This window comes from Halichoerus grypus, chromosome X (assembly GCF_964656455.1).
Source record: "Halichoerus grypus chromosome X, mHalGry1.hap1.1, whole genome shotgun sequence".
NCBI lineage: Eukaryota > Metazoa > Chordata > Mammalia > Carnivora > Phocidae > Halichoerus > Halichoerus grypus.
In genome coordinates this window covers 51,131,575-51,158,535 of record NC_135727.1, presented here as the reverse complement: position 1 = coordinate 51,158,535, position 26,961 = coordinate 51,131,575, and the positions used below count along the sequence as shown (strand labels likewise).

The window sequence follows — 26,961 nt, the reverse complement described above, 5'->3', positions numbered from 1 at the left end:
ATTCATCAAAAAGAAATATTTTAGAATTTAATTCAGAAGAATAAGAGGATAAAGCAAACACAACAGATTATTTATGTTATCTAGATGTGATCAGCTGAACTCAGAATTAAGAGGACATATCATGGAAACCAAGTAGCCAGAGAATTATATCTTTCATGTTAAATCCATAAAAAAAAAATCCCATGTTTTAAGCCTCCATTTTGAGAGAATTAGAGATCAGAAAGCAAGGGCCGTGATAAGAGTATTTTTTTTAATTGTAAAGGAGAAAAAAAGGCATGATTATTTGTTAGAGTCATTTTGCAAACATTAAAATGAAAAACTAAAAAGTTATTTAACTGTGCATTTAAAAAAGCTAGAAGATCAGTTCTAGCTCTGCCATCTTCTAGATTTATGACCTTGTTATTTTCCTTCATCTCTTCATGCCTCAATTACCTCATCTGTAAATGTAGGATAATGACATTTACCTCCCATCATTAAAATTAAATGAGATAATTAAGTACAGTATATAACACAGGGCCTAGAATATACTTGTTGTTGCTGCTGCTAAGAGTTGTTTTGAGTTCATTGCAGAATCTGAAAAAAATTCAAGATATAGTCCCTATCCTTAAGAATTCTGTTGGAGAATTTTACGATTTTGTCAGAGAAATGTGTAACAGAGGAAAATCTGTTTTCCTACTCCCCATCTGAGGTTATTTGGCTGGGGCCCTGTAAATTAGACTGACTAAAAATAGATTAACAAAAGAAAAATAGATTTATTAAAGAGGGATACTTTATTAATGTGGCATACATGTGGGAGCACTCAGTGATGTGGAACTCAAAGGAATGGTTAAAACTTGGGCTTATATAGTATCTTAACAAAAGATTAATAAATTTTTATAAATGTTTAGGTAAGACAAAGGAAAAGGACTTTGAGTTTCTAGGGCAGCAAATTGTAAGAAGGTAAATATATGGGGAACTAATGGAAGATAAGGGCTAGTTAATAAATTTTGTTATATAGGTTCTTCTGGTGCTATTTCTGGACTGATGAGGGTCTGTTTAGAGTTGTCTCTGGTGGTTAACTTATGTTCTTCCTGGTAAAGAGGGAAAGATGGACATTTTACAAATTTATGTCCTGCTTTTAGGCAAGTAGGGGGAAGACGGAGAGCTTTTCTTGTTTCTGCTTTTTCTCAGTTGCCTTCAGCTCAAAATAATCCTTATGCCAAAGTGTCATATTTTGGAGTGACATATTCTACTACACTTCAGATAAAATAAAGCTGAACCAACCAGCAAATAATGTACTAATATATAATAGAGATTATCTGGAAATATCTAAAAGGGGAATTCAGTGGAGTCTAGTAAAATGACAGAAGGTTTTGCAGAAAAGGCTAAGTATAGTCTCAATGTATCAGTTGAACTAGATGCTGAAGGATGAGTAATACCTGGCTAAGCAGAGGCAAAACTATTCAAATAAATGGGAATAACATCAGCAATAGTGCATGTCAGCAAATGAGGCAGCAGGCTTCATGTATGATATGTTCAGTGGCCCACAGGAAAGTACATCAAAATGCTTAAGAGGATATGTCCTATGTTCAAGTCCCAGATCCACAACTGACTAGCCATATAATCTCTGACAAAGTATTTCATCTCTCTGTGCCTTAATTTCCTCATCTATACAATGGAATAATAGTGTCTTCCTTGTTATTATGAGGGCTAAATGAAGGAATCCACAGAGACCAGTGTTACTTCTACTCTAGTCTATCAATTATATGTTGATGTCTTTGGTCTCTGAGAAATAGTTCAATGTTCATTAAATATTTTCTGACATTGCCATTGCCCTCGTTATTGTCATTGGCAGAAGAGGGTTTGAACTGTTAGAAAGGTAGGAAGACTGTTGGAAAGACCGTGAAGAGCTTCCCAAGTCAGGCAGGGAAGTTGTGGTGTAATGGGATGGGGTAGGAGAGCCAAGGTGATTATAAGAATTTGTTCAGGGATTGCTGCAGTGTAGTGAGCCAGAAGCACAAGAAAGGAGAGGTGAATACAAGGTGGATGCAACTGGAAAAGAAGCGTGAAAGGTGAAAAAATAAAAAAGAGTTACCTCATATCTGTTTCTGTCTTCAAAGAAGGAGTTTAAACCTGTGGCAGTTGAAGAAGGTGTTAACAGGAAGGAAAATCTCCATAAAAGAGATGGGGAAAAAAGGCAGTGGGAGTTACAATGGATTGAGTTTTTTTATTTTTTTAAGATCAGCAGTTTTACCAATATATAATTATGTATTGATTTTTTTGACAAACTAGGTTATTTTATTCATCCAACCAACATTTATTGCACCATTTCCCAAATAATTATAGAGCATGCACAGTAATACACCATTTATTTAAATGTAAAATTTAGAAAACTAATTTAAATACAGCAAAAAAATATGCTAAATCAATAAATGTACTCTAGAACGTGTAATAGATGTAAATCATGCAAAGTTCTTGGTATAATCTATTATCTACAACCTTTGATTATATTAGTATAGATGATAATTAAATAATTCTGTAGGTAGAGAAAGAAAGCTTACCAAATATTTGTAATATTTGTGAATAAATCTCCTTTTCATGTTTGTGGAAGTCAGCAAATTAATTGCAAGAACTTAGAGGAAGTGATAAAAGGAAATGCATTTTAAAAGGGTGTTTTGAAATTGGAAATGCCAAGTGTGTTTCTTATGCAAATATTATTTAATCAGGAACTGTTTTGCTCTTCCTTATATAAGATTATATAGAAATTAGAATTGCCTATTTACTTCTAGTACCATGATAAAGAATGAGCTACTTTAGTCAGATGTGATGAAAAATCATTCTTCTGAGAGTAAGTTAGCGAAATTTAGCCAGTAAACCTAAACATTTAAATTCTGTTATTAGCGGTGGCTAGCAGTTTTGTTTTTCTGTGTTCCAAGTTTTAAAATAATTACATCTTATAAGTAAATGAATTCATTGCACATTACATTATTTTGATCTGAATAGGTAAAAGCAGTGTTTCCTAATGTCATACCCCAGACATTAAATTACAGTAACCAAAATTATAGATTAAGATACCCATAAATAACAGGGCTGACCCCAATAATATTAAAGTACTCCCAATAATATAAATTACTGAGAAAATATAGATACCATCATTCTGGCATATTCTACAAATGCTAATGAACAGCTCATAAATGATAATGCAAAGCTAAAGAAGTGGATATACTTGGTGGACTTAGAAAAGAATCATTGACCTAATAAAGCCTTATCCATGGAGGAAAAAAAGGTTATCTGGCTGACATTCTGTTTATTTAAATTGTCTCACTCTCTATTTTAGCAAACATTTCAAGAAATCCATGTTTATTCAAAATCAGAACTTGTTCCTTTTGTCCTCTAGGTTTGTTTTATTTAGTAAAGATTGCCCAGGTCTTTGGAGCTTTTAGCAAACATAGTTATTTATTATAAATTTTGAACTTGGTTATTTTAATGAAACATCTTTAGGTCTAATTTAGGCAACATTATGCCCTACTGCTGCCATTGATTCGATAAATGCTTCTTGATTTTGTAAGTTTAGGTACTGGGTTAAGTCATCGAGGTGCAAGAGGAGCTCCTACAGTTGCAGCTATCCAGTGAGAAATTGCACCCTGCTGTGAGTCTGCTGACCCACGATGACATGTTATCTGAGACAGATCTTTCATTGGGTTAGCCTGCAAATGAAATGAGTCCAGCCTTTTTTCCTTTGGAGCCAGACAAACCTGAGTTTCAGATTCTTACTCTGCCCCCGAAACAATGTAACTTTGGCAATTCACCTAACCTCTCTGGTCCTCAGCTTCCTTGTCTATAAAACGGGAAAAAGAATAGCATCTATCTTCTAGAACTTTTATAAGAACTAAATGAGAGAATACACGTAAATCTCTTAGCACTTGCCTGGCACATGGTTAGCACTTCATAAATATTAAGTGTTGGTATCCCATTCATAATAATAGTTATTTTAGTGAACATATTAAAGAAAATGATTAATGGCAATTATCACTACAATAAAATGTTGGTTGTCTAGAATGCCTAGGGAAAGAGGTGTTTTGATTGATCTGTTTTTGTAATTATATAGAAAGCCACTTGTACATCAGTTTTTATCATTTGTAATCTTTCTAAACTCTGTTAGTCCACAACTCTCCTCTCATCCACTCAACCACCTCACTTCCCCCACTATTTTTGGCTTTACATTTTACACATGCGAAAATTGTAGAATATAGTGCTTATATATAATTTCGTACATATAACCTGCATACAGTATATAGGTTCCTGATAGACCTTTAGGACTTTGTTATTGTCTCTGGGCCATTATTCAGAGCATCAGTGAGTATGCACACAGGTGTCAGAAAGTGGGCTTTGTCTAAGTCCAAAATATACTTTAGATTAATCCAGGTTCTAGTTATTTTTTCCTATAGCCTATTTTAGCCACTTATCACTAGTAATTTTTTTTTCTGACCTCATACTAAAATAATTACATTTCTGACATCAGTCCACTGGAAATAAGTGTTAAACTCTCATTCCTGGTGCCTTATCAGTAAAACAAATTTCTACATCTACTAAAAATATTCTTTTAAATAGGAGATAAAAATAAATATGTGAAAAAAGATAGGTAATATACTTTAGATCTCATTAAAAGTTCTTACATTCTAAATGTAGAAACTCAGATTTGCAAAAACCGTAAGAGCTGTATTCAGTATGTTGAACATTTAACAAGATGTCATCAGTTCTCATGTGGAAGATGAGCAATGTTGGCAGTTACAAATTTGGCTTTCTTTACAGTATGTGCTTGTTGCCATGCATGAAAATGGGTGAAAACAATCAAATTGACTACATAAGAAATGACCAAAACACAGTGTAGGTAGCCTAATCATTTATTAGAAACACACTTTGGTTCCATATTTTAATATTCTATTTCTTAATAAAGTGTGGAATAAATAAGAGCTGTTATATACCAACATTGCAATTAATTTGGCTCTGTTCTCAGTCAAATGAATTTAGATTCATGTAAGTAATTGCACCTAACAGATTCATAGAACCAACAAACTGCACTGAACCCAACTGAGTCTCTAACGATTTTTTCTTAATTATATCTGTTCCACCCACATTGAATCCCTGAGGCCCTGGGCTGCTTCAAACTCAGGACAGAATCTATTGTCACACTACATGTACAAACGGATTATTATGGATGAAAACCTTTCAGTGGTTTTTAATTTAATGCTACAAGTATTTATTGAGTGCCCACAGCATGCTGAGCAGGAGTGACACACCCTAATCATAGTATTGTTGTCTGGTAACTCAGCACCATTAACCCACTTATGGGGTTACTAACTGTCAGCCTTTTTCCCCTCTGTGTGTGTGTGTCTCTCCTGTAAGAAATAATGTGTCTTGCTGCATATTTGTGTATGTGTGTGTGTATGTATCCATGCATGCAGGACCATGTATAGCATATAACATATATTTCATTTTTTTCCACATATTTTATATATGAAAACTTCTATTGTTTCTTCTTTATGTCTGATCAGTACTCTGTCCACAATCACTCCCTCCACACATGAACAATAAGTATATGATATCTTGACTAATTCATGGGAAAAATGGGGAAAAAAAAACACATCTTAGTTCAAGAAAGCAGTTATGTCTTTGTTACATAATATTAGAAAAATGTCATAACCTAAACTTAGAATACCTGATTGTCATCTAAATCAGCTATTTCATAGTAGCTCAGAAGATGTTGGTATGATTCATTTGGGAGGCAAAAGATGATATCCTTTCAAATGTGCAGTTCGCTATGGATAACATAATACTTTTGTTTGAATCAGCATTGGAATCTATTTTAAATGTACATCATGTAAAAAAAAAAATACCTCTCTTTATCAGAGGAGATATTTCAGAACTCTTGAATTTGATTTAGCCTTTTCTATTTGCCAAGCCCTGGACAGGGCTGCCTAGGAATTACTTGGAGTATCGCTAAACAGGATGGATGCATATAGGCCTAGGGAGCTGGAGGCACAGCCCTGCTGATGGAGGGACAGGGTCCCAGGGGTTCTTCTCACACCTGTATGGTTCTGTCATAGAAGAATCGTATTCTCAGAGTCTGCTGGGTTAGGCTATGCTGTAATAACAAAGTCATAATACAGTGCTTTAGTTGGGTGTTTAGTCTGTCATTTTTATAACATAACCCTCATCCCAGTTTTTAAGCTAATAATTTTATGCAGTTGAGTGTTTGAAGTAGAACTTTTAAAAATTCCCTGTTTATCTCACTAATATCTACACATTCCTGATTTGAGTTGCTACCTCCTCTGATTTTCTGGAGCAGTATTTCTATGAAAGGAAAATGTGTTCCCTGTAGTCTTCTTTTGTCAGAAACCCTTTGCACTTGCTTTCTTTTGCCAATTGAACCTTTTTTTTGAAAAGCATTAGTAGAGAAAGCTTGCCTAGCCTTTGCTAGCTAGACAGGAGTAGCTGTAGGTGCATTTAAACAATCCAACTTGAAAAGGGGATTTCTCTCTTTTTATTTGAAAACAATTGAAAATGAAAGATATGTGTCTCAGGACAGAGTGCTTAACTGACCTTGCTCTACTGAACTTCAGTATGGTATATGAAACTGCTTCCCCTGTGTCCTCCTCAGTGTTCTCCCCCCACCCCCAGTGTTTTAAAAAATGCTTTACTTGTTTGAAGCACCTGGTTCTGAGTTAGAGCTCTATCTGGCATAACTGGAATCCATTATGTTGTTAGCTCTTGTTATACTGTTCTTTGCATCTCTTTTTCTCCACTCAAATAGTCAATGCAGTTTTTTTCTAAGGGCTATCTGATCATATTTTGAGAGGAAATGGAGATCAAGCTATAGAGTTGGACGATGGCTACATTAAGCTTTAAGTGTAACCATGTTCCATCCCCCACAGTACATGCAGCCTTTTTTTTTTTAAGTAATCTAGTGTAAGGTCCTGTGGCTCAAGCAAGTTGAAAACTATCCATTTTCACTTGACTAACCTTGACAAGGAAATGAAACCCCCCAAAAGTACCTCTCTCCTCACAGGTAGATAAGGGGATGGTGGTGAAGGGTTGGCAGTGCAGATCCTAGCCTATCCTCCCTCATCCCCTCTCTCATTTTAAGACTGCAGAGGAACAAAGTAAACATCTTTAGAAGGAAATCTCTGGGTTCTTCCTTTTGCAACCATAAATAATTGTAACCTTGGGAGAAGATATCATTTGCCCTGGACTTCAGTAGTTAACACTTCTTCTGAAGAATGTGGTCCTTGAAAGACAAAGTAACTAGGGACTAACTGGAGCTTACATACCAAAGTAAAACCACAAATTTGTATTCTTGAGTTATCATCACATTTACTCAGACAGCAGTATGTCTTAAAGAAAAACAGTGTATTATTTAAATGGAAAATGGGGCCATATGTCAGGGTTTTGTTTTGTTTGCTTGTTTTAGAGGGGATAAGGAGCTTGTCTCACAAATATGATAGGGCAGGAAAACCTTTATGTGGAAGTCAGCACCTCTAAATCTCTGGTATTCAAGAAATACCAAGTTTCAGTCCACAAAATGTAAGTCCTTTGTTATAAGCATCTCTCTCTCTCTCGCTCTCTCTCGCCCATAGGCAGTTTCTGAAACTAGTTTCTTATATATTTATCTACAAAGTTGTTTGGATTTTTTAAGTTAATGATGACTTTTTATCATTCTGCTGCACCTCTCCCCTTCTTCGGGATTGTTGCCTTGTCTCACTCTTCCTGATACATTGCTTCCTGGTGGGTGACATCATGATTTGCAAGCAATCTGATATATAAATGAGGTGGTGAGAACTACTTCGGCAATTCAGTTTCTGTTTGAAAGGAATTAAGTAGCGTCTTTATGTTTCCTTATATTTTCCTCTACATTGTGTTTTCACAATTATATGAGGCACAATAGGAAGGCCTCTTTTTGCTTTCACTCCATTTCTAAAAAACATTTGGTTGATTCAAAACCTTCTTGGAAATGTAAAATTCCATGTTTTATAATAGACTTCTCCTACAATATGTATTTTTGTCACACCAGAATGTGCCATTCAGCAATAGCTAATAACTACTAATTTTCTAGGAACATCTCAGGAATATAGATGCTTGGATCAGCATGTTTTTATTTTTACTGATATTAAAGTAATGTTTATCTAGGAGGCGTGATAAGAAACAGTGTATAAAACTTGACCTTAATTCTTAGCTTTGTAGACATATATTCATAGGTGTTTTGTGTGCTTTGATAGGTGTGGAAATATGTGAGATCAATAAAGCTTTACTTCAATATGCTAACAAGTAAATATGGATATGGTTTTACTAGACAAACTCATTAGCAAAGATACCTTTTAAATATAGTTCCCACCCCTTCTGCCCCCCAACCCCATTCCTATTGCTAATTGGCAGGTACTGCTATTATACAGCTTGAGTTTCTTCATTTGAAAGAACACTGCAGCTCTTTTTTGATACCTTGTGACACTTTGGCAGGTACCTCAGGAACCATACCACAGGCAGGTTCAGATTCTTGCACTTCATATTCTTGGCATTCTCCGAGGGAAGTGGTTCTCAAAGTGTAATCTCTGGACCAGCAGCTTTAGCATAATCCAGGATTTGTTAGAAATGCAGATTTTCTGGCCTCACCCCAGACCTACTGAATAAGAAATTGCGTGGGGACAGCAGTCCGTGTTATGAAAAACTGTGCGGGTGATTCCGATACACACTAACATTTAAGAACCCCAGAGTCCAAAGACTAGACTCATCTTATTTTACAGCTGTGACACCTGAGACATGAACAGCACTTGCTCAAGGTCATAAAGCCAATTTAGTGTAAATAGAGACCCTGGAGTAGAGCCTGCCTCAGCCTACTGCTCTTTCACTATACTACTCCATATTGCTAGTGCTTAAAGTTGTTTTTAATTATTTAAATTTAGTCATGACAAATTATTATACATGAAAAAATGAGAGGCTTATCTTTTAAGCTTTGCATTCCTATAATTTTTGAAACTACTGTTAGTGACAGGATCAATCAGAATCAAGTAGTTTTCAGTGACAAGGTGGGAGGATATCCTTGGCATTGGAAGTTTACAGGGAACTCAGTGGAGTCTTTGTGTTGTCTAATATGGTTTTGGTTTTGATGGATGGATATCATCATGTTTTTCAAGCTACGACATACCAAAATGAACTCAAGCAACTGATTTACTAAAGAATGATCGTTTGTGTTTTGTATGTGTATGTGTGGTTTGTAAAATGAACTGCCAAAGAATTTCTTAAGTGGTAATGTCCCTGTTATATTAAAATAGAATTCCTTGGTTGTGGGGACGGGGATAGATAATGGATTATATAACTGCTTAAGAACAAATCTGTTGAAGAGCAAGAATACTTTATATTAGTTATTAGTTAAGTATTAGCATACTTGTTCTTAAATTATCCTTATTTGTTGTACTTCAATGCCTTTTGTTTACGCTTGATGGATGTTCTCATATGTGCTTCAGATAGCAAATAAACATGTCCCTATACAGGTAATGAAAGAAGTAAAATCTGCACCCGTTTGTTCATGGAACAAATGAACATCTTAACTTGAGTAAAAGTGAGAATCTTTTAGCAAGAATCTATATCTAAAAAATGTATCTTCCTACAAGTGACCTCTTTTATTTATTTCAAAATATCTATCTTGTCTCATCAATTCAAGCATGATCTCTGTAGCAAATAAAAAAGGGAGCTTTTCCCATGAGAACTTCTGTCAAGAGACAATCTTCTTTGGCCCTCTTCTTATATATTAAGAAACAGTTCTCATCTCTCTTAAAGTAGGTTTGAACATTTTTCTCTGATGAATACTTTACATACTCTGAGCAAACAACTTTAAATTTCTCAGATGTTTTGCCAAAGAGATTCCTATTTCTCTTTTTTAATCCCCAGTGGTTTAAAGTAACATGTCTACAGATAGTTTATACCAGGTCTCTGTAAGCAATGTAATAAGGCTTATAGTATTTCATTCTGCAACATTATTCCTGGGTCTGTTTGCTCTTGATGCTAAGTTCACTTAGAGTAGTATCAATCCTTTGAATTTGTTTTCTGTGATTTGGTTTCCATAAAACATTAGGATGCTCTCTAGATTATCTGGGCCATTTCCCTGCCTCAAGGTATGCCTGTATATAACTCTGTAAGACAAATGGTTAGACAGCGTATTTCTAAATGTCCCAGGAGAAGGAAAGTGTAATAGCACCAATAATCCTTGTATAGTGAATGATGTCCAGGGAAATAACCAACTGTACTTACATTCCTCACAAGTTCCATTGTTCTTGAATGTCGTTATGGTTCTTTTATTTTTATTGAAATTACTTGACATGTCTTATTCCTTTACTTCAGACAAAATATTTTATTTCTAAACCCAACCTTAATTATATTCTTATTGGGAAAATAGAAAGCAGACTTTCTAACCAGTATATTCCACCATGTTAATCACATTTGTCCGATTGTCAGCCCATTCTGATGGCTGACATTAATAGCCATTAATAATGGCTAACCATTATTATTGCATATGTTTCTCTTTTTTAATGAAAAACTATGAAATTTCAGTTATTCTTAAAAGTTGAATAATTTGGGCACCTTGGTGGCTCAGTCAGTTAAGCGTCTGCCTTTGGCTCAGGTCATGATCCCAGGGTCCTGGGATCAAGTTCTGCGTGGGGCTCCCTGCTCAGCGGGGAGTCTGCTTCTCCCTCTGTTCCCCACCCCAGCTTGTGCTCTCTCTCTCACAAAAATAAATAAAATCTTTTAAAAAGTTCAATGATTTATATATTTCAGATGCTCTTCATTTTTCTAAGATTTATTTATTCATTTTAGAGAGAGCATAAGTGGGGGGAGGGGCAGAGGGCAAGGGAGAGAGAATCTCAAGCAGACTCTGCACTGAGCACGGAGCCCAACATGGGGCTCAATCTCATGACCCAGAGATCGTGACCTGAGCCAAAACCAAGAGTTAGACACTCAACCAACTGAGCAACCCAGGAGCCCCTCAGACGCTCTTTAGTATTCAATATATTAACAGCATGCTCAGGGTTTTCCTCACTGGTCCGTTGGCTCTCATATTTGTTGAAATAATTTTATTTAACATATGTTTGTGTCATATTGGACATGTTAGGAGAAAAAATTGAATTTGAATGTGAAAGGTCCTTCTTTTATCAAAATGCATTCTCTGACATTAGTAAAAGTCACGCTGGCATTCTCTTTCAAGAAACTCACTAAAATAACAAAGAACATGAAAAATGTATTTAGATGTTTGATTGAACTAAGATGGTTGATTTATTTCCCTATCTGATAAATAATAGTGCACAAAAATAAAATTATAGTTAATAAGAGTGTAAATGTGGCGCATATATTGATATTCTAGGCAATATTGAAGCAATTGTTGGTATTTCATTTGCTCACTATCGAAAAAAATAAATTTGACTTTTTTTGCAAATATTGCTAAATTTTCTTCTGAAAAATACTATAATGAGTGGATTTATTTATTCAGTTCTCAGTGAGGTACTGGCTGTATCAAGGTTTTGGAAAAACAAACATGTATTCTCTATCTCTAAGTATATTAACTAATCTATAAAGGCTTGACGTTCATTAATGCTTGCTGAGGGAAAAAAATGAGTTTTAGAGATTGTGTTTTGCTCAGTACTGCATAACTTACTTTCACAAGCCCTACTTAAGCTTTGATTTCTAAATCTCTCCCCAGTGAAATCATACCTCAAAGATGTTTCATTAAAATGACAGGATAAGCTGCCTTGTATCCCTGTGCTGAAGTGGGGGCAAGGGAAAGAGTTCTAGGAGGTCTTACACAACCATTCCTAAGCTTTAGGGAAAGAAGCAGAAATCATTGACGTCAGTGAAAAATAGGCAACATCTCTATCATGAAGATAATAGCCAAAAAGATGGGCTGACTGTGTGCAGAGCACTGGCTTGTCTCGATCTTGTATTGATGACTCATACAAAGTTAAAACATGGAGGATGGAGTTATGGAATGTAGGAACTATTAGAAAGACTGTGTCTTTGAAGTTATGCATTTTAGAAAATATTTTTAAATGCATATTTTCATTGTTACAGACTTTTGCATTGTTTAATCTTTCACTTTTGCCTATCCCTTTTCTATTTTGAAATAGTTTCTTAGAGAATTGTTAACAGTTCAAATGGCTTCATTATATGCCTAAATATTAGTTTGAACCATATGAAATTGTTGCTATTTGGCCATTTTTTTTTTTTTTTGCCTATAAAAATGGCAACCTCACATGGTTCAATCTAATAAAAATTATATCATTCTCAAAACAGAAAGATAATATTGTTTATCTTTGGATAATCTTCTTTGGCCCTCTTCTTATATATTAAGAAACAGTTCTCATCTCTCTTAAAGTAGGTTTGAACATTTTTCTCTGATGAATACTTTACATACTCTGTATGTAAAGTATATAAATTTCAGCAATGAATAGAATTCTCTCAGTAATACTTTTCCTTCTTTGTTGAAGACAGTGCTAATGTGAGTACTTAGTTACTAAAACAAATATAATGACATTTTTAAAGCCTCACAAGATACGTAATTGCTTTAAAGAAATCATAATTTTTTTCTCTTCCTTTTCCTGAAATAGAAATCATAGTCCTGTTGAAGACCCAGGATTCCATACATTGTAAAAGCATCAATAGTGTATTCCTTCTAAAGGATGGGGATAAATCCCCTTATACTAAAAATCACTGGCTGTCACAGAAGTGCTAAGTGAAAAATTGTCCTTATCATTACTTTGTGGATTGCAATTTTCCCCTGTTGATCTAGGCTATAAATAGGAAATAAACAATTGAGTGAAATCTGATAGTGTACAGATTTTACTCATGAGTTTAGGTGAACAAATCATAAAAAGAACAAAATATTGCCTGATCCTAAATGTTTGCCAATGAGTATTTAGTAACTTCCTCACTCTCCCCTGTTTTGGCAGATACCACTTTTTAACCACATTTTTGAAGAGTAACAGATAATTGTTTTTGAATATTTTTATACTTATCTAAAAGAGGGAAAATAATTAAGAATATTGAAAGTTATTTCTGGGGGCGCCTGGGTGGCTCAGTCATTAAGCATCTGCCTTCAGCTCAGGTCATGATCCCAGGGTTCTGGGATCGAGCCACGAATCTGGCTCCCTGCTTGGTGGGTAGCCTGCTTCTCCCTCTCCCACTCCCCCTGCTTGTGTTCCCTCTTTCGCTGTGTCTCTTTCTGTCAAATAAATAAATAAAATCTTTAAAAACAAAAGTTATTTCTGTTCAGTGGGTAAGCAAAATACACAGTCTTTAATATCCTTTATTTAATAAAATCAGCAGTTGTTCCCTTTAAAACATCTTTATCTGAGGTAATTCATCAGTATATGGACTATACAAAAATAGTTTGATTTTCTAAATCGTAGAAACTTGGCTTCTGGAAACATTTGAGCCATTCTCAAAACATAATGGAAAAAGTAGGCTGTTATACTAAATTATTGTTCTAAGAGCCAAAAAGCTACAGTATTTTCCTTTCTGTTCTTCAGATATACTATGTATCAAGTTAAGTAGAGATTTTTAGAGAGTATTTCATTTTATTCAGTTTGACTGGAAGATTCCTTATTAGCAAAAAATTATCTTAATTTTTAAATCAGACTACATAGAAGAAGAAATACACAATTTACCTATTTGTGGCAGTGCATCTCAAGAGGATACCTTATAGTTTGTTTTGCACAGTGCTATCTGCTGAGTAAGTGCCCAATAGTTAGTTATGTGTTGAAAGCTTGAAAGAGATAGTAAAAATTAAATAAGGAGTGTGCTGAGGGTATGATTGAAGTAGTGCTGATTAATTGCTCTTGAGTCCTACCTGCTTTCCACTTTGGAGCCTCCTGTCCCAAGAAGAGACATGGTTGAAACAAATATGAAAATGGAAATCTTTTCTACCTAAACCCAAGCAAGAAATTGTCTATTTGCAAGTCTGTCTCTGATAACAACTCTATCCATTTCAATAAAAATATAACAATTATTTACCCAACAGGAATTATACATCAATAGCTAGCTAGTGACATAGTTATTTCATAAAATAGTATATGATATAAACCGTGGGAGTTTTTGAATTTAAAAAGAAAACTCAAAGAAATCCAGAGGTCAAGTAGACACATCAAGTTAAAATAAAGCACTTATGAAATTAAGCTCCAAGGAATGACATTTTTTAAATGCCAGTATTTTATCTGGTTTTACCAGCTTTTAGCAGGTTATTTAAGCATAGTTATCATCCATAATGACTTTATTTTAAAAGAACCACATAATGTTCAGAAATTGACATAATTATATCTCTGGGATATCGGTGCCTAATTTTGTAATTCTACACCATTTTCTTCTGATTGACTCCCATGTAATTCAATGGCATCCATATTATTTACTCAGTAATCTGTAATTATAGGCTTCCTCTAATGAAGCGCCCTATGCTTTATTGCCCTCTGTTTTTAGGAGCTCTGTGGGTTCCAAATTTGAACTTGGAAGAGCTGTTTTTTCCCAGATGAACATTATAAAGTAATGAAGAGGTTAATCGCTATTGCCTTGATTGTTTGAAACACCAAAAGGCAATACCACTTAATATACAATTACCATATTACTTTTAATATGTCTTCTTTTTTAATTTAAAGGTTAAATTCAATTAAATGGTAGTAGCAGTATGTTAAATTTACTATGAATATCTGCCTTAGGGAGTTATTTATTTATTTTGAAATTAAATTTTTTTTCTATTGGAGACCAACTTCCTTTTATTTAGTAAAGCATATAATTAAGGTCTATCTAAATTTTAATTATTTAATAGAGCAGGATATTGTTAATATGTATTTGTAAAAATTGTCTAAATTACCTGAATTTAGGTCATTTGTTTCTATAGCACTCACTGTAGGAACTTGATCCCTTGAATAGATCTGGTGAGCTTAAGTATATTCATATAATAATCTGTCTAAAAGCTCTATCCATTTAAACTTGAAAATATAAATCTTTTGTCTCTATCTTTTTTTGTTGCTTTTTTCTTTAGAATTTGCTTTAATCTTTTATTTCTTAAATTAGGTACATGAGGGAAGACATACAGATGTGAACATTCAGGATATATACAGAATGATAAAGAGAAGTAGCCTGGGTGGTATGGTTGGAGGAGCCAAAGAAAAAAATCTGGAAATAATTAATAAGGCCATTGGAGTTATTGGATCTGATGAGCGTTGAATCTTGGAAAAGGGGATCGTGTGATTAGAGTTAGAGCTTAGTAATAGGAGAGACTAGAAACAGAGAATTCACCAAGTTGATTCATGTATTAGTAGTCCAGGTTAAGGGATGAATGTTAGACTTGGAGAAGAAACTCTGATTCCATGAGTTATAGCCTGTGAAGGAGTAGTACAGCTTAGTCACTGTTTGAATTTGGAGATGAAGGTTCCAAGTCTGGGGAATAATCAGAAATGAGAAAATTGGGATGAGAAGTCACTAGGAGTATGGTTGGGTGGGGAAATCTGCAGATGATTACATCAGTCTTAGACATGTTGTCTGAGGTGATGGGAAATTTTGTAAATAACATTATTTGGAAGTAGCTGATGATTTGGGCCTATAATGGAAATAAGAGTTAATAGTAGGGATTTGAATTAAGACATCTCCATCATAGAAAGGAACTAAAAGCCCCGAAACTGACCATTTCCCACTGTCCAAGACAGAAAGGCCACAAACTCTCCAGTGACACTTCGGTATGCTTTCTAAATAATCATCTTTCAGCAATTTGTTTCAATTCCATTGGGAGACAGCAATGAGATTGCTGGGTGGACAAACCATTCTAGTTGATTGAGAAAGTAGCCAGCCATGCTGAGTCAGACTGGCTCTTTCTCCTGGAGCACATTATTGAACTCCTCTTTAGAACTTATTGAGGGATTTAGATCAAGGCTTAAAGGTAAATCCTTCTCTCTCCCATTTTGAAACATCAGTGTAAATTACACTATTGAGTTATGATAATGCGTATCAGAAGTACATACCTTCAGCTCCTTTTTTGAGGCAAGTGGCAATAGGCAGCCTCTTAAGCATTGCTAACTATGTTTTCTGCCATATGATCCTCCCCTACTTTCAGATTGGTCCAGAAATTGATTTTTGACTCAAGGACAACAATCCGTAGGCTGGTCTGTTTCATAAGAGATGGCCTGTCATAAATACTCCTCCCAGAAGTCTATTCTGTACTGGTTGAATCAATTTGATTCTTTTTCTTGGGGAATTTGGACTCAAAGACACAAAGAAAGAGAATTAGTTTACAAATGGCAGAAGAGAAAATGAGAACAAATAAGAGTGGATGCACATGGGGAAGTGTGAGTGGGCATCAAGGTAATAAAGTAATATTAACAGATGACTAGGGCTATTGTTGTAGCTGGAGGATTAGTCATGATTGTATCTTGAATGGTGTTCCAGTTCTTCATGGGGCCTGACCATGTAGCTGCTGAGGGCTGTTTTTCTATTCCTCTTTATTTCTGTGTACATCCTTACACCAAACCCCCACCTTTGTTTCTTGTAAGCCATCTAACATGTTCATCAAGAGGATTATAACAGTAGCCAGTTAAATAACAGAAATTCTCTCTTTCCTTTTCCTCCCTCCTTGCTCCACCCCACTCGTGGATCTAATTGCTCCATGAGAGTGGAGTATGGTGGGGAGTGAGTGGGAGAAAAGATCATACTACCCATTGTCCCCTTCAGGTACCTAGGCCCAAAAGACTAACCAGCAATGGGGGAAGGAAACACCTTGAAGCAAATATAAGATTAATATTTAAACTACAATCAGACCATTATGGAATCTTGCGAAAATGTCATTAAGAGACATGAAAGGGATATTTGACATTGCATGCCTAGAAGCAGTGGTGGAAAAAACAAAAAACAATTTTATGTGTATACCTTTACTGAATTGAGACTGCACATAAACCAGTTGGTTATACATGCCTTTTTACAAACTGCTTTTGATTTTTTAAAAAAGCAAAAGTGTAATATATCACCATGTTAAAAAAAATATGATATACTCCTCAATTTGAAAGGGGTAGTTGTAATAACAAATTAGTTTGCAACAATGTGCACTCTCTGAGCATTTAAAAATATGTGGTCAGAGCAAAACACCCAGGTACACAAGGTGAAACTCCTTGTACTTTAAAAACAGATGAGCAACCGTCAAGTTCCTCTGCAAAAAGTGGAGTGAGGTTGTTATTGCAACCTTTCTATCTGGAGAGTTGACTCTATAGAATCTAGTAAGCACAGGAAGAACACCAGATTCGAAAGTTGGGGTAGCAATTGATTGTCCACTTGTTTCCTATACTCCCAGCATCAGTAATTAAGAGTACCTGCTCCCTCATTTATAACATTTTTTATTAGTTTCAGAGGTAGAATTTAGTGTTTCACCAGTTGCATATAACAGCCCATACAACATTTTTATACTCAGTGGTGGGCTGCCATTATTGCCATGGTGTATGACATCCGTTAAAACTGCCTGACTGCACTCTCATGAGGGCCAATCTTGAAAAGTCACTTTCATCCCACACTTACCTTGTTTCTGTGCTAGGCACTAAGGACGATACAAGTATACATTTGGCCTCATAATGGTGCTCTGGAAGCTAAAACTATTTCTCTCCATCTCCTCTCCACCTTAGTCATGTGTTTGTATTTCTTATGAAGATGGTTAGGCTTATTGTATAGGACTGTATTCTGATGACAGTCCAGTTGAAATCCATAGATAAGGAGCGACGTCGTCTCTAAGGAGGCTAAATTGCTCCATGTCAGTCACAGGTTAATTGTCATACAGGAAATCAGCACTTGGAAAGCAAGTCTCCCACTGACCTTTGGAAAAAAACTCTTCTCTTTTTGTAACTTTTCTTTTGAAACTATACTTTAAGTACTCTTAAATGCAAATCCACATAGAAGTGTATATATAATTGTTGTTTCATTATCCTGTCTCATTCTTGGCTTTGGCCCTCTAAATGAAGGTATCTCAATTTCAAGAAGGCTGACATTGACTGCTTATGTTCCTTCCTACCTTCCATCCATGATGAGCTTTTTTTTTTTTTACTCATATGGAGGTTGCCAAGGTCCTTCAGTATCTCAGAGGCTAATTGTGAGCTCCACAGGTGCCTATACCAGCATAATGTTGATATTGACTATGCGTAGTCTAGAGCAAGGGTCAAGAAACTTTTTTGTAAAGGACCAGATAGTAAGTATTTTGGGCCTCACAGGCCAAAATGTCTCTGTCATAACTACTCAACTCTGCTGTTGTAGCCTGAAAGTAGCCATAGACAATACATAATGAATGATCATGGTTATCATCCAATAAAAGTTATAGACTAAAATTTGAATTTTGTGAAATTTTCATGTAGCACAAACAGTATTCTTTTTTTTTTTTTTTTTTTTTTTGGTTTTTAAAAAACCATTTTAAAATGTGAAAACCACTGTTAGCATGTGGGCTGTTCAAAAACAGGTGGTAGACTGGACCTGACCTCTAGGGCTATAGTTTGCTGATACCTTCTCCAGAAACATACTCTCCAGGTTCTTTTTCTTTTTTTTTTTTTTCATACTCTCCGGGTTCTAATGCTCGTTCTCTCACCTCTCAACTATGTGACCTTGAATGAATTACTTCTCCTAAATATGCCTCAATTTCTTCACCTGGAAAATAGGTTGGTGTGGGGATTAACTTAAATCCCTTAAAACAGGCCTGACATATGGGAGCTTCTAAATAAATCACAGATATTATTAATAGTCCTACTTCCAAAAACATCTTTCTTTTGTCTTTTCAGAAAGTAGATTAGATTTCCTTTGGTGGGTGGTTTTGAATTGACTTAATTGATTCTTCTTCCAAGTTTGTTTTTGCATAATTTTCCCTTCACAAGTATTCCATGCCCTTAGTAAATGATTGATTTTGATAAGATACACACAGTATTTCAATTTGAAATATTAATTATTTAAAATATTGAATGTGAGCTATTTTACCAGAGGCATCAACAATGGTTTTCTGGTAAGCGCTAACATTCAGGTTTGTTGGGTGTTTATTTTTACGATGTGTGACTTTCTTCTCCCAATCTTCTAGCATGTAGGTAACTAGAAAAAAATGAATATGCATAAACATTATTTTTTAACAGCCATTTACTATCAAGCCATCTTACCATAGGCAAACTGCCAAAAATCTGCCCCTGGCCAAAAAAGTTCTTTTGCTATAACTCTACCATTAGAAATCCATTCATTTGTGTCAAGAAGCTCTCTTTAAGGTGCAAATACATCAGGGAAAGTTAAGTTACCCCGACAAACTTAGGTAGTACCTACCATGTGGATACTTGGAGAGAAATCACCTCATCCCTCACCATTCATCACTCTGGAGCAGAATATCCATTTATCTTGTGATTCCTAATACAGTATTTATTTCATGACAAAATGTACCTAAAACATTAACCTTAAAATTGTTAAAGAAGAGTAGTATTCACTATGAAGTTTATCCAGGATCTGATGATTTACCTCACTATAGGAAACTGTTAATTACCTGTTCTGGCAAGGAGATGAGATAACAGAATGAATGAACTCTCTAACCAACATTTTCCCTGTAGTTTTAACTTTAGTTGCTCTGAGATTAATTTTGCTTTTTGGTAGGTACCACTGTGCTAGTCCTCAACCTGGTAGCATAATGTTTTTCTGTTTTGTTTTACAAATTTTCAAGTGCCATGTAATGTAATTACTACACTGCCCCTAGCTCATCCTGTGGTTTCTGGTAATTTCTTTTAAGCTCCTGTGTCCTTTTTTCTCTTGTAAAAGTTTGCTTCTTTTCAACAGGAACATCTGCCTTCATTATTTTCTTTAAAACTTTATACATTTTTATGTATGCCCTCTTTTAATCTCTTTGGAATGGTATCTTGATTTTCTTAAATACTTTCCATTGCCATAAATAACTGCATAGACAATAGTCTTAGTTACCATCTGTTGATTTTCCAAGTCACCATTTTCTCCATTCTTCACTCACTTCCAATTAAACTATAAACTAACAAAAACTTCCCAACTACAAACTAACAAAAACCTCCCAGCAGGTATAGGCTTTTGAGATGTTTGTAGACTGCAATACAAGTTGCCCAGGCTTTGTCACATCTGTTGATATAGTGCTTTGCCAAATGGTTTGATTTATTTTATTTCTGATTCATTTATGGTATTAGTATTACTCTCATTTGTGGTATTAGTGTTACTCTTACAGATAGATATTATGGTCCTGCAGCACATTGTGTTATTTTCACCATATTGTATTTGCCTTTTACTTAGTCTATTACCTATCACTTTGTTGAATTATAAGAGCTGTTTTTTTAGATCCCAGAGAAGAAATGTTGTTTCCCTCTTTTTTGATAGGTTCTAATTTTGTGCCATCTACAAATCCATGCCTCTTGCAGCATGATCTCAATCTGGACCATAATAGGTAGTGTGAAAAAACTGAAGCTAACACTGATTTTTCTTGTATTCTACTTATCACTGCCTTCTTACACTGCCAACTTCCATTTACTACTGGTCATGACCTTGCTCACAAAACCAATTTTACTTTTCTATTTAGTCTTTCACCAGTAATGCCAAAATTTTGCCCAGGATTATATGCAGAATAATATTTGTCACTGCATATTAAATTGTATCCTTATAGAACTGATTTCTCTCCCACTCTGGTCCATTTGTATACTACTATGAGGCTGACCTTAAATGTTAACCTGTCTCATGTCACTATTGTGCTGGCTTTTTAGTGTCCCTTGAAGCATGTTCAGATTTCTTGTTTTGATATCCAAAGCCCTTTAGAACTTTGATCTAATCTATCCAACTACAACTCCTGTACCCTTCAACTATGTTCTCTCCCCATGGTTTATCATGCAGACCATACATATTTGATTTCAGGTAGCTATACTTATTCAAAACAACCTTGACATATTTTACCCTCTTAAAATTATATGATATGAACAGGTAAAGCTAATGTATGATGGCAAAAATCAGAGCAAATATTGCTTCTGAGTGGTGGAGGCAAGAAGGAACTTACTGGAGGTGATGGAAAGTTTCAATGTCTTGCTTGTGATAGTACTTACATGGGTGTAGGTACTTGTCAAAAATTCATCAAATTGTATGCATAAGATCTATACATTACGGTATTTGTAAATTTATATACACACACACAGAGCAAGCAAGTGAGCACATATGTGTGTGCTAGGAGTTAATAAATCTAGATTTTAGTGTCCTCCAACCAGTCGTTATGCAACCTTTTTAATGTAATGTTTCCAGAGGCTTAGCTTAAGTCCTAATTCTTCCATGAGTCTTCCCCAATTCTTCTAACCCACAGAGACCATCGTTTTACTTTTTAAAATTATATAATCTATTATCTCACATGGTAGGGTCCTACCCTCAGTAGGAAGCCTTTTGCTTCTTTTGGGTCACATTAAACTGATTGCTTTTTGATAACTTCTTCAACTTTTGAGCAGCTCAGCTTTTCTAGAAAACCTTAATTATACAATTGAGAATTCAAGGAGGCTATAATAGTGATTTTTTTTAAAGATTTTATTTATTTATTTGAGAGAGAGAGAGAGCACGAGCAGGGGGGAGAGGGAGAAGCCTCTGAGCAGGGAACCCAATGTGGGGCTCGATCCCATGACCCTGGGATCATGACCTGAGCCGAAGGCAGACACTTAACTAGCTGAGCCACCCACGCACCCCTATAATAGTGAATTAAAGCCATTATTCCCAGGTTGTTAGGATCTTAGTTAATAATTTTTATATTATTGGCTTTAGTTTAGTCATTTTTTTTTTTTTTTTTTTTTTTTTTTAGTTTAGTCATTTTTGAGAAGTAATGACCTGGAGTTGGGTCTTAGTTAATGGGAATGGCCAAGGCACTAAGTGTTAGGTTCTTAGAGGAATAGGGATATTGTAATTAAAAATGTTTGATAAAAAGAAGGAGATCTCAGAGTATTTTCAAAAACTGTGAAGGGTCAGAAATTTTACCCTACTTATATGCTAACAAGTAAGCCTGCTATAGTTTCAGGGATGCTTACATAAGAAACAAGACTCCTAGGTCAGAGACAAAGAACTCTTGTTATTCACAGTACAGCCAGCAGTGTGAGCTTCATGTTCATACATGAAGCTTTCCCTTACCTTCCAACTCCCCCAGGGCAGTGCCAAGGTGAGTTCAGGTGTATGCTATGCACACAGTGGGTTTGTTTTACTGCTGAGGACCCCAGTTTTAAGGAACCCAAATCTATTATAATGAAATGAAATGATCCCCCTGTAGGGAAATATAATCTATCCTCAAAACAAACAGACCTACCCTCTGCTCTGAAGGGACACACTGTGTCTTTCAAGGCTGTTCACTATAAAAACAGTCTTGAAAAGATAGTCCAGAACAAAGGTCATCAATTCTTGTGCTCACAAAGTGCACGGAAATGTGAGAAACCCACAGAGAATTGCTTCTAAATAAGTTTGTGCAACCATTGGGGAATAGTCTTGCACAAAGGTGTACCAGAGATAGTTAATTTACCTAGTGAAAATTTTAATCTGTTGTCATCTCCAAACTCTTCTGGGGAGATTAAGTCAACACAACACAGGTAATTGTTGATGATGAAAATTGAGATCAGCAGACATTCTGTATCCACTGAATGGCCAACACCGTTGGAAACATGAAATAGAAGGTACAACGCATGCCTTTCATTTTACCCAAATATATGTACTTCACACACAGCCCCACTGGACTGCATGTAACCAGCCTACCTCCTTAATACTGTCTCTGATCTAATTTCAGGATGAAATGTTAGAAAGTTGCCTCTGAATTGTTACTTCCCAGACATGCCCATATATTACCGTAGGGCCTAAAAACAGTACCAATTTTTTTCCTTGATATTTTTCCACTGAGTAAAATATGTATTGTAAGAAAACACAGTTTCCTATGCAATTCAATAAAACTATTTTCCTTTTCAATGAGAAAAAGACACATTTTTCCCCGAGTTTGACCTAATAGACCAAAAAATAGAAAATAAAAACAGATACTCATTACAAATCACATCTAAGTAAGAATTAATGGTTCTATGAACTTGCAAATTCTAAGTGAATTGTCAGTCTCACACAATTCAATCACATACCAGATTCCACTGAAATTCCTTTAAAATGAAGGATGACATCTTTCAAATGATCATGTTGGCTTCCATTTTGTTTTAGGAAGAGTAACTGAAATATAAAACAGTTCTAAGGTATATTTATAAAACCTTCATACCTTCAGGTTAGGTATTTCATGAAAATCTCTCAACTCTTTTGAAAAGTTATGAAGCAAATGATAAAATAATGGTGGACTGAAACCTGTATTTCTTTCCTTTAATACATCAGTGATATTTACAAAGACCTGGCCTTTTTTTTTTAATAGAACCATCTAACACATGCCTTCTCAGCAGGAACAGTATCACCCCCAAGGGGATGAATATTGGTTCTTGGGGAGGTGGGCAGAGAAAAATCTTAGATATTACAATTGTCTGTGGCCTTCCAAAGGGCCATACTATATGAACAGATATGCAGTACATCTATTGTATTAAATTTTAATGGTGGGGGATTAGGAAAAAAGTGTCTAAAAAGGCTCCTCAGGGGGAGGGGGAAACTAATGAAAAAAAAGTGGTTTAGAAAAAGTGACCTAGCGTACTATTTTGACGAGTGTTGTGTTCAGATGGCAACCATTAATTAAGTAAAGGGATTTATTTTTAATTCCTCTCTGTATCATATTTGTTCCATTTTTAGTATATACACAATATAATTACATTAAAGAATTTTAATGAAGTGGCATCCATGTCATTGTTATAATTTTTAATGTTTTAAAATTTAATAATTGCATATTATTTATGTAAAATCATAAATACATGCTGTTTTATAGTCTGTTTTTTTTTTACTTTTATACATGTATTTATTTTTCTACATAGTCTTTATAATGACTATTTTTATAAGGATGAATGAAATTCAGTTATACTGTGGTTCTCTTCTGGTTGTATTTTTATATCTCTAAAAATTCCTGGGGCGCCTGGGTGGCTCAGTTGGTTAAGCGACTGCCTTCGGCTCAGGTCATGATCCTGGAGTCCCGGGATCGAGTCCCGCATCGGGCTTCCTGCTCAGCAGGGAGTCTGCTTCTCCCTCTGACCCTCCTCCCTCTCATATGCTCTCTCTCTCTCATTCTCGCTCTCTCAAATAAATAAATAAAAATTCCTTTCATGTCTTCTATGCAATTCTGCTTCTCCTGACGGCCTATTAAAAATTGGGGTCCTCAGGAGTTGCATCCTATAGTGTCTTCTCTTCTCATATAGTATATCAGGGTGATCTCACCCATCTTCCAACAGTACTCAAATCTTTAGCTTCAGCCCAGACTTCACTCCTGGGGTCCAGACTCATATTTCTAACTGCTCACTGGATAGCTCTACTTAAATATTCCTTTTTTTTTTAAAAGATTTTATTTATTTATTTGACAGAGAGAGAGATAGCGAGAGCAGGAACACAAGCAGGTGGAGTGGGAGAGGGAGAAACAGGCTTCCCGCCGAGCAGGGAACCCGATATGGGGCTCAATCCCAGGACCCTGAGATCATGACCTGAGCCGAAGGCAGACACTTAACGACTAAGCCACCCAGGCGCCCCTCTACTTAAATATTCCTAAAAAAATAATCATATTTTCTCATACCTGTTTATCCTTGATCATCTAGACTCCTTTCCTCACCCTTGACCTCACCCCCTCAGCCAGGTCTTATTAACTACATTAAGACCTTCAAAGTATCCACCCTCTCCATTCACTCTTCTATCCTTTTAGTTCGCTCCTTTATGTCTTAGACAGTTACACTACATTCCTAACCATTTCCCCGCCTTCTGTTACGCCATACTCTGAGTCATTCTCCACAGTGCTGTCCAATAAGTCTTTCTAAAATGAAAATCTAATCAAGTCGCTTCCTGTTGCTTATAGCTGTGTTTCCCAATACAGTAGGCACTAGCCACATATAGGTAATGAGCACTTGAAATGTAGCTAATCTGATGTAATTAGCTAAATGTAGCTAATAAAAACATGCTAGATTTCTGAGACTTAATCTGATAAAAAGACTAAAAAATAAATATTTTTGTATATTGAGTTAAACATTTACTTAATATATGAAAATTGATTTCATCTGTTTTTAAATTTTTTTAAATGTGGCTACTAGGAAGTTTAAAATTACTTACGCAGCTCACATTTTTGGCCTGCATTTTATATCTATTGGAGAGTGTTGACTTATAGGATAATGTTCAAACCCATATCATAGAATTATGATCTTTTATCATCTGGTCACCATATGGCCTAGTCCATTTTGTCTTCTGTTAGCTGCATGCAAAGAGGACTGGTCTTGGTGTCACATTGACCTGGGTTCCTACCTGGGCCCCTCCACATGCTAACTGTGTGATCTGGAACGAGATCCTTAAACTCTAAGTTTCAGTATCCCCAGCTGAAAACAGAGATGATACCTATTTCAGTGTGTAGCTGGGTTAAAAGATACAACATATGTAAAGTGCTTACTGCCTAAAATTTCATTCTCCCAGGTACAGTCTAACCATACCAAACTACTTTCAGTTCCTCTTTTCTTTCTATTGTAGAGAGCAGGTGATGGTTCAGATGTGTCTGCAGCTTTAATATTCCTAAATGTGCATAATCCCCTTTCCCTGGTTAGTCGCTGGGGTTCTACTTTCCTTTTATTTGTCCTGTTTTTACCAGATTTTGGACCTGAGAACCTCTCTGCTTCCCTTTGTTTTTTTATTTAATATCATGTCCTAGAGAATTCATTTTAAAAGAACAAATGATTGATCTCAAGTCAAATAAAGGGCATAATCAAAAAAGGTTTTAGCTTGTTCTTGCCCTGTAAGAGAATATTTTTGTGTGTGTGATATGATACCCCATAGTCATTCTTTAAACAAAGTAGGATTTAAATTTAACTTTAGAATAGCACCCAGGTCAGTTTTTTCTCCCTCGCTCCTGCCTTCTTCTTCTCTTAACCCTTCTGCTTACAAATGTCTTCTACCCCAGACCCACGCATTTAGCTACCACTCAAATTAGCCACTTAGTTAGGGTCCTTTTATCGTCAGCTAGGCCAGATGGGAAGATGGGTCTCAGCTCTCTGTGGATTATCCACAGTGTAGTAGAGTTTCTGGCAATAAATACCTTGAAACAAATGCTCTAACAAATCTTTAAAGTGTTTTTGATAGCCAGAATTGTCAAAGATAAGGGTAGGGTAAAATGTTTTAAATGCATTTGCATTAGGAATTTCCGTGCACATCTTTTGAATACTCTGCTCATGGAATCTTAACAGTTCTTTCCCATAGGAAAAACTTAGAAACACAACAGCATTCTAAAAGGTATGATGAAAAAAAAATAAAAAAATAAAAGGGATGATGAGACTCTGGCTAATGTCTCTCAAATGTAAAATGTGGCTTTTCAAATGATGTGGTCACCTTTTCCTTCTACAATGTCAGCATTCTGAAATGGGTAAAGGATATGGATTAGGTAGGAATTGAATGCAAATGTGTTTTTGCAAATAGTGTCTTTTGAGATAATCGCAGATGATGGTTGAATGCTGAAGGTATTAATACAATCAGTATTTAACCTTGTGTAACTCTGCTTCATCACATCACGCCCTGCACATTGATTGCATTAAGCCAGGTCATTGGTTTCTTGCTTAGGAATATCTTATAAGAATCTTTAACAGGAAGGCAGCAGTAGCTGATCAGCTACTGTTTATTTGCATACTGAGCATGTCATCAATAATACAAAAGACAAGGTCCTTAAGTTGAAAGAACAGTGGGATTGGCATGAATTTTGCTTAATGGTGCATAATAAGCAAAGTAGTCTGTGGTGCCAGAAACTGACAGGAACCATTATGTTTAAACAGATACACGTCTTTAATTTAGGGA

General features: G+C 35.5%; 1 protein-coding gene across 3 annotated transcripts in view; it reads left to right on the top strand.

Annotated features, from left to right (window-relative positions):
* LOC118553187 (protein diaphanous homolog 2) overlaps positions 1-26,961 on the top strand; it is a 951,294-nt gene that overhangs the window by 752,923 nt on the left and 171,410 nt on the right. The window lies entirely within an intron of this gene.